This window comes from Gadus macrocephalus, chromosome 23 (genome assembly GCF_031168955.1).
Source record: "Gadus macrocephalus chromosome 23, ASM3116895v1".
Lineage (NCBI taxonomy): Eukaryota > Metazoa > Chordata > Actinopteri > Gadiformes > Gadidae > Gadus > Gadus macrocephalus.
This window is the reverse complement of record NC_082404.1, coordinates 15,782,080-15,791,546: the sequence shown is the minus strand read 5'-3', so window position 1 is coordinate 15,791,546 and position 9,467 is coordinate 15,782,080. Positions and strand designations below refer to the sequence as shown.

The 9,467-nt window shown below is 42.1% G+C and overlaps 1 long non-coding RNA gene across 1 annotated transcript in view; it reads left to right on the top strand.

The window, feature by feature from the left end:
- Window positions 1-73: 73 nt before the first annotated feature.
- Window positions 74-9,467, top strand: part of LOC132452777 (uncharacterized) — a 150,739-nt gene continuing 141,345 nt past the window's right edge. Inside the window, exon 1 of the long non-coding RNA XR_009524504.1 lies at window positions 74-1,035. This is a non-coding gene — a long non-coding RNA (uncharacterized LOC132452777). The remainder of the gene's footprint in view (window positions 1,036-9,467) is intronic.

Here is a 9,467-nt window from a genome sequence, read left to right as displayed (position 1 = left end):
AAGACTGCTAAGTCTGTGTGGATCTCGAATCAGAGAAACAAGAGGAAATGATTCACTGGGGTTTGCATTTAATTTAGTGGTGGGCCGTTATCGGCGTTAACGGCTGCGTTAACGCAAAACTTTTATCGCGCGATAAAAAAATATCACCTATTTTCAAACACTTCCTTGTTCAGACTCATCACGTGACTGAACTAACCAATCAGAAGCTAGAATTCAGACTGAGGTCAACGTGAGGGAATCGGAGAGGCAGATTCAACAGAATATCCTGACTGTGTTAAATATATAAACATGTAAATATGTAAGTAATAATTGTGTAACATAAATATGTAAATGATTAACTGACTAAACCTTGTAAGTACATTTCTAGCTAATTAACTCCAATATAAATTATATTACTTTATTCTACAATTTTCAAATATTTAACTTCTAAACTTTACATTATTATGGATTATTACACGGCTCTTCTCAATGCTGTAGCATCTCCATTCACTTGCATGGGCCTTCCCGACGTTCAGCTGTCAATTATTTTTATTTATGCTCGGTACACTTGCATGGGCACTTCACAACTTCCGGCGGTGAATTATATTTGAAGATTCACCGTTGCCAAGTATAATTGACAGCTGTCAAGGTACACGAAAGGATTTTTTGCCGTTTGCCATTTTAATCTAGATTAATTCCAAAATTACTCTAGATTACAAAAAAATTATCTATGCCCACCACTAATTTAATGAAAGTATTTTTAAACAGTAAACATTGGTCACTTGTCAGCTTCATCAGCTTGTTCCATTTCCAAAAAAATAATATATGTTCATCTTTCAAGCATGAATAACGACACCAAGTCCCTCTGTCATGACTTTGTAAGATCAAACTTCTTGTAAAACTTCTGACCCTTGGTATTATGTTTATTTAAAATAAAATAAAATAAGTAACTTATTAAAATAAATAAATAAATACATAAGACACTAAGTCCCCTCTGCCGCTCACGCCCCCCCTGACACCTTTAATCAGCTGAGGGCGTTTGCCTGAGTCTAGAGAGTATTAGAACATGTTGTACTTGTTGATAAGCTCACGTTGTTATGGCAATGAATACGCCCTCAGCTGATAAACTAATGCCAGCGTTTTTTTTCAACTGAAAATTAGCCCCCATGTCAACTTTTTCTGCTCCTTGCTCCTTATCATGCTTATCATGCTACGCAGCATTACAAGGCTCTGCCGACTAAAACATGAAGCAATTCAAGAAGAGGCATAGATAGAATCGCCTTGTGGTCAACTGTCATTTAATACATCTGACAGATTATGTCAAGGTTTTAAAATTATTAGTATTATTATTACCAGGTCATGTTATAACACAGCTGGAAATCGTGGATAAAGACTAGCTAGCCTCTTTGACAGACAAAACAGCAGAAACTATGTTAGGTGCGCTCGTGCAGCATTTTTGGTTTTGTCAAACAGGAGACGCCCACCCACCAATCAGAGGTTAGAGATTCCTGCAGGAAGGTTGCGCTCGATTTCACTAGCCCATTTGAGCCTGTTCATTACAGCATCCATCCTCTCATTGCTTGTGTAAAAAAAAACTGTAGAATATTAGATTTGAGGACGAAACGATAGGGTGGGCTAAGGCAAGTTTTGGGTGGGCTTGAGCCCACCCAAAAAAGGTCTAGCTTCGCCACTGATATACAGTATGTCTTCTGTCATTAATCAATACGAGGACCAACCACGATGGTTGAATTAAAATCAGAGGGAGACAGCAAGTGCAACTCGAAAGCGACCTCCCACACAAGACCAATGGAATCATTTGATTTTATTATATGCCTTGAGGGTTGCCTTGGGACGTGGCGTTTGATCGGTACATTTCGGCTGCCTATTTATTTTTGGAATTTTAAATTGTTGCAATAAATTATGTTGTTGTTGACTCTGTCTCTGTCTTTGCTTTTTAAATCCTACAGTAGTCTATGAGTAATATATTGGCGGTAACCACTGTTTTGGGGGTATTGCGAAATGGTGCCAGCTGGACATGCCGTGGTATTGGATGTGTTTTAATAAAACACATCCAATACCACTGAATGTCCAGCAGGTGACACCACTGAGGCTAAAGTAACGATAGTGCTCTTAGCACCCTACGAGTACCCCTGGAGCCCTCGTTAGCTACGAGTGTTTTCCTGACGTTCGTTACGCAACGATGCTTTCGGGAAACGGTGTGAAAACTGTACGATGCTCGTACATCGAACTCACGAACCACTTAAGGCCTGATTCCACCGGACGCGTTACGGCAGCGTTACGGCTGAGGCACGTCTTGGCCGCGGTGACCGCAGCAGATAGGTTCCACTCTAATCAATGAGACTATTTCCACCGGGCGCGGCTGCGGAACGTCTCAGCAGCGTCCCAGGAGCGGCTCGCCGTGCCGCAGCGCTATCATTCCGTAGCATTTCTATTTTTGCCGCAAGCCGTTGCTGAACCGCGTCAATTTCGAAATGGCAGATCGAGCAGGGCAGGAAGTGAAAAAGTAAAAGCCATAGAGCATCCGGTACATTTTCCAAATAAAACACAATACTCAGCTCATGTAGCCTATCACAACTTCACATCAACATTATTACGTCATGACCGGTGGCACCAGGTCAGCAGTCAATCAATCAAAGGGTCTCAGAGGGTCGGCAACATGGACGACGAGAGACTCATTGTCGAAGTTCAGCAACATGAAGTAATTTATGTACCTAATCATCCTTTTTATAAAGGCAATGGCCGGAAGGACAAAGCGTGGCATTTAATTGCAGTCGTTTTGGGAGTGGAAGTTGAGTACATTAGGTTTAGGATTATCGCGTGATCTTGTGATCTCGCGCGAATACGGCTGGCTCGCAAGGCAGCGTTGCACTGCCGTAACGCGCCCGGTGGAAATGCAAGCAGGGCAGAGTCGCAGCCGTAACGCGTGCGGTGGAATCCCGTCGTTAGGCTAACGATGCTTCAGGAAACGGGGCCCTGGTCTCCCGTCGGGTCATTCCAGTGCTGCTCGCCACAATATAATAAGTCTACGTAGACCTATAACCTTAGATTGATGCAAATACTGTGACTACATTTGTTTAAAAGGGATATATTACACCACCAAGTGTGAGTGTGATTAGCCATAACAAGCCGTTTTGAAACTGTGCAGCTTCTTACATCACAGGTTGGCGTGTCTAGATGTATGATGGATAGATGGTATAATGTGTCCCCTTTAAACAAAAGAAGTCAAGGTATTTGCATCAATCAAAGGTTATAGGTCTTAGTAGACTAATTATAATGTGGCGAGCAGCACAGGACTGACCCAGGTTTAAAGCAGTTACACAATACACCGCAAGCACGCACGCACGCACGCATGCACGTGTGCTGCTCGCCAAAATATAATTAGTCTACGTAGACCTATAACCTTTGATTGATGCAAATACTGTGACTTAATTTGTTTAACTCCCACTCTCCCGTTAACAGGAGATTGTGGGAGGGAACTATTATTACATTTTGCGTATATAATTGAAAAGATGCAATGGCAACTCTTGGATAACTTTTTTAAACTTTTCATTTTCCCACATAAACAACAAGGTGTAATATGTCCAATGGCACCACCCTGATAAACGTGGTCAGCAAAGGTACTGAGTCATTCGATTATATATTTAGACGGCATTTAGGATTGATCCTCAAACCAGGGGCAAGTAGTCGTTTTTTAAAAGTCTCCTGATACGGAACTGTTTGCACGTTGAGTAAAACTGACCTGAGAGTTTCCAGTGTACAGTGTGGACTCCCCAGTCCAGCAGAGAGCAGCTTCACTCCTGAATCCTTCAGACGATTGGAACTCAGGTCCAGCTCTCTCAGACTAGAGGAGTTGGAGCTGAGAGCTGAGGCCAGAGCTTCACAGCATCCCTCTGACAGATCACAGGAATTCAGCCTGCACACAATAAAAAGAACATGTTAGGAAGTGAGATTAAAAGTGCTTAAAAGATCCAACTAGTTCACAGAAGAAACATGGTGTAGCTAACGAATAGCACAGGGCCGCCATGGGGCCACACTGGAGGGGAGGACGTCCAGTGATACTAGCGCCTCCGCTCTCCTCGCTGCTATCAGGGATCAGGGAAGTGAGCTCAAGGAGATGACTGTGGACATTCAAACATCCTCCAGCAGTCCCCTGATGGCCGTAGGGATCCTGAACTCTGTGTGAACAGAGTCAGACCTAACGAAGCAGAGGGCTGTGGAGCCAAGGAGGGCCTTCAGCGCTCTATCAGTCCCAATGCTTCTGTAAGACTAATGATTCATTAATTCAACCTTTTATTTTGATCAATCATCATAAATGTGCTCAAGCTCATTTACAAAAACCTAAAACACTAAGGGCACTCGCCCTTCCTGACTTCAGACACTTTTACCAGGCTTCAAAATCAAGGACGACTATGAAACCTCTCTGGGGTTTTGCTTCTCTACTAGGGGTGTGACAAGATCTCGTGCCATGAGATCTCGCGAGATTAAACTCAACGATATTACCCGTCGCGTTAAAAATCTGTCTCGCGAGATTTGTGAGCTATCCAAACGTCTATTTGTGGCCTGTAGGGGCAGTAATGCGCCTTTGCTACGTCTAGCCCGCCAGAACCTAACGAAGGAGAAGGAAAAGAAGAAGAGGAGGAGAAGGAGGGGAAGCAGGGGAAGCAGCCATAGGCAGTCAGAATGACGTCGGAAAATACCCGTATTACCGTCGAAGATGCCCCCGCCACTTTTAAATCATTTGTTTGGCAGCATTTTGGGTACCCGGCGGAAATTATGAATGGCAGTAGAGTGACTGATAAGACACGGACAATACCAAGTTGTCAGTGACATACTTGGTCAGACTCTGATGCACTATTTGCACTCTGTATTGATGGAGTAGAACTTTGATTTGGTTTTGCAGATAATATTGTTCGCACTTGAAAAATATATAATTATTTAATTTAATTTATTGTACTTCATAAATTACAATAAATTGTACTACTTTTACTACTTTTAGTACTTTTTTATAAATTTTAGTTTTAGTTTCAATTTAATGCATGTAAAGAGTTATAATAAAACATTTCAAAATGCATGTGCAACTCGGTTAAATAAAAGTCTGTTGTTCCAGTCATATATTCTGTCATTGTAGTTTTCTTAAAATCTCGTCTCGTCTCGTTCTCGCAAACCGAATATCGTGTCTCGTCTTGTCTCGTGAGCTGAGTGTATCGTCACACCCCTATTCTCTACATATTCAAACCTTTGATCTTATTCTGTATTCGTACACATTAAATAGATTCATATTGTTCTGTATTTCTACATATTCAAACATTTTATGTTGCTCTGTATTCCTACATATTCAAATCGTTTTATGATGCTTTGCATTCCTACATATTCAATCGTTTTACATTCTGTATTTCAACAGATTAATTTATGTTGTCAACATATTCAATTAATTTGCTTTTATTTCTACATATTCAATAGTTTTATTTTGTTCCATTTCTATTCAATCGTATTATGTTGCACTGTATTTCTACATAATCAATAGTTGTATTTTGTTCTATTTCTACATATTCAATCTTATTATGTTGCTCTATATTTCTACATTATCAATAGTTTTATATTGTTCTGTATTTACACATATTAAATTGTTTTATGTTGCTCAGTATTTCTGCATTTATTGTTCTGTATTTCTACATCTAAAATTGTTGGACCTTGTTCTGTATTTTATGTCTTCAATTGAAGTTCTGAAGATAAAATATAAATAAAGTATATCTGTAAAAAAATGATGACGTAACAAAGACCTTATACAGTCATGGCAACAAAAAATAAATGGTTGAGTTTCTCCTATGAAAATTATACATTTATGAACTTGAAATGAACTATACATTCATATAGCGCTCTTCAAGTCCCCTTCCATTGACTTCATATAGGGCTTTACAGTGAAGGGGGGACCTCACTAACCACCACGAATGTGTAGCATCCACATGGGTGATGCACGGCAGCCAATCGGCGCCAGAACGCTCACCACACATGAATTGTGAATGTGTGATTGGAATGTTATATTTTACTTTGTTGACCCCATTGTCATGTACATTAACTTTAACACACACACTTACATACACCTATATACATGCTTACACCACCAAGGGACCACAATGGAAATAAGCCCATGTGCTTTTATGTGTTATCCTTTTGACCTGTTCATTTGTATGCTTACGTTTATGCATTTGTCAATAAAGAATTTCAATCATTTCAATCAATCAATTACACACCAGCTTGAGGTGGAGAGTAAGGGAATTAAAGAATCATCCATTTAAACAGGGGGATGAATAGGGGGCCGGATTGAATGAGCCGGGTTGGTCAGTTTTAGCCGGGACCCGGGGAATCCCCTACTCCTTTTGAGATAAGTGCCCTGGGATCTTTAATAACCTCAGTGAGTCAGGACCTCGGTTATACGTCTCCTCTGAAGGACGGCACCTTCCACAGCCCAGTGTCCCCGTCACTGCACTGGGGCATCAGGATTTATGCTCTGGCCAGAGGGAAGAGTGCCCCTTACTGGCCACCCACCGACACCACTTCCAGCAGCAGCTCAGTGTTCCCAGTTGGTCTCCCATCCAGTACTAACCAAGCCCACCTGCTTAGCTTCAGAGGTTCAGCTAAGGCAGGGACTACATTGGTCTGGCTGCTGGTTTAATTAGACCGATAAACTTTAATGGATGCAAATACTGTGACTTAATTTGTTTAACTACCACTGTCCCGTTAACAGGGGATTGTGGGAACGCACTTTTATTATATTTTGTTTTTATAATTGAAAAGTTGCAATGGTAACATTGGGATTACTTTTTCATCTTTTCATTTTCGCATCCCACATAAACAACAAGGTGTAATATGTCCAATGGCACCACTCTAATACATGTGGTCATCAAAGGTACTGAGTTATTATCTGATATAGTTTGACGTCATTTAGGTGTGATTCTCAAACCAGGGGGCAGTAGTTAAAAGTCTTTTGAAACCGAACCTTGTGTTGTAACTGTTTGCACTTAGTAAAACTGACCTGAGAGTTTCCAGTGCACAGTGTGGACTCCCCAGTCCAGCAGAGAGCAGCTTCACTCCTGAATCCTCCAGTTCATTGGAACTCAGGTCGAGCTCTCTCAGACTAGGGGAGTTGGAGCTGAGAACTGAGGCCAGAGCTTTACAGCATCTCTTTGACAGCTTACAGCTGTTCAGCCTTCACACAAAAAAACAGAACATGTTGAGAACCGTGATTAAATGTTTGATAAGACTTTTATGATAGTTGAACAAATGATTATACATTAGATCTTTGAATGGTAGTTACATATTAGGTGTACAATGTTGATGCTAACAAAAATGCTATAACAGAAAACGGTATCATAATATTACTTTTATAGAATTATATATATATTGTGTATCGTAAAACATGTTATAAGAATGTATATATTGTATGTTATTGTAACTTTTGTATTCTAGTATTATACATATTGTATTGTGCGCATTGCAATACATGTTCTGAGTGCACCGTCAGAGATGTTTTTAAATTTACTATAACTTTTATATTGCAGTATTATGTATAGTGCTGTATTGTTAATACATGTTATGAGTGAACCTACAGAGATGTTTTGGAGGCTTTGACCAATGGCAGCAGCCCCAGGAGACCCTCGTCAGAAGCAGAGTATTTCTTCAGGTAAAACACGTCCAGCTGCTCTTCTGATGTCAGTACGATGAAGACCAGAGCTGACCACTGAGCAGAGGAGAGAGATTCAGTGGAGAGACTTCCTGATGACAGGTACTGTTGGATCTCCTCCACTAGAGAACTGTCATTCAGTTCATTCAGACAGTGGAACAGATTGATGCTTCTCTCTTGAGAGAGATCTCCACCTATCTTCTCCTTGATGTAATGGACTATTTGGGTATTGATTTGTGACCTCCTTCCTGTCTGCCCCGATGGAACGTTTTTTGTTAGATTGTCCAGTAATTTACTTCCTCTTGGTCCCAGCAGACCTTGTAGGATCATCTGATTGGTCTCTAGAGAGAGGCCCAGGAAGAAGCGGAGGAACAAGTCCAGGTGTCCGTTCTCACTCTGTAAGGCCTTGTCCACCGCACTCTGGTAGAGGAGGAGTTCAGCATCCCTGGAGGTTGGCTGTTCTTCTGAGAGCAGGTTGACACCAGTGTTGATGTAGGACAGAAAGACATAAAGGGCAGCCAGAAACTCCTGGATGCTCAGATGGATGAAGCAGAACATCCTGTCCTGGTACAGTCCACACTCCTCTTTAAAGATCTGGGTGAACACTCCTGAGTACACTGAGGCTGCTCTGATATCGATGTCACACTCTGCCAAGTCTGCCTCGTAGAAGATCAGCTGGCCTTTCTCCAGCTGGTTAAAAGCCAGTTTCCCCAGAGAAACAATGATCTCCCTGCTCTCCGAACTCCAGTGTGGATCCGTTTCAGCTCTCTCACGATACTTCCTGTCCCCCTGTATGGACTGAACCCTCAGGAAGTGGCTGTACATCTGAGTCACGGTCTTGGGCACCTCTTCTCCTCTCTGGGATGTTTTGAAGAAGTCCACTAGAACTGTAGCAGTGATCCAACAGAAGACTGGGATGTGACACATGATGTGGAGGCTTCGAGATTTCTTGACGTGAGAGATGATTGTGGTGGCCATTGTCCCCTCTCTGAATCTCTTCCTGAAGTACTCCTCCTTCTGTGGGTCTGTGAACCCTCTCACCTCGGTCACCATGTCAACACACTCAGCAGGGATCTGATTGGCTGCGGCAGGGCGTGTGGTTATCCAGATGCGGGCAGAGGGAAGCAGGACTCCCCTGATGATGTTTGTCAGCAGCACATCCACTGAGGTTGGCTCGGTGACATCAGTCCAGATCGGGTTGTTCTGGAAGTCCAGAGGAAGTCGACACTCATCCAGACCATCCAAGATGAAGACTACTTGGTCATGGTCGTATCTGTAGATTCCTGATTCTTTGGTTTCAACAGAAAACCGATGAAGAAGTTCCAGTAAGCTAAACTCTTTCCCTTTCAGTAAATTCAGCTCTCTGAAAGTGAGGAGAAATGCGAAGTCTATGTCTTGGTTGGCTTTGCCTTCTGCCCAGTCCAGAGTGAACTTGTGGGTTAAGAGAGTTTTACCAATGCCGGCCACTCCGGTTGTCATCATTGTTCTGATTGATTTATCTTGTCCAGGTTTAAAGATGTCTTCACATCTGATTGGTGTTTCCTCATTGGCTGTTTTCCTGGATGCCTTTTCAATCAGACTGACCTCGTGTTCCTTGTTGACCTCTCCACTGCCTCTCTCTGTGATGAAGAGCTCTGTGTAGATCTCATTCAGAGGTCTCTGCTCTCCTGCTCTAGCGATTCCCTCAAACACACAGTAGAACTTCTTCTTCAGATGAGCCTTGAGTTCATGTTGCCACTGGACCCCAACAGCTCCTAAATCTCAAACCAGACGAAACATACCATTC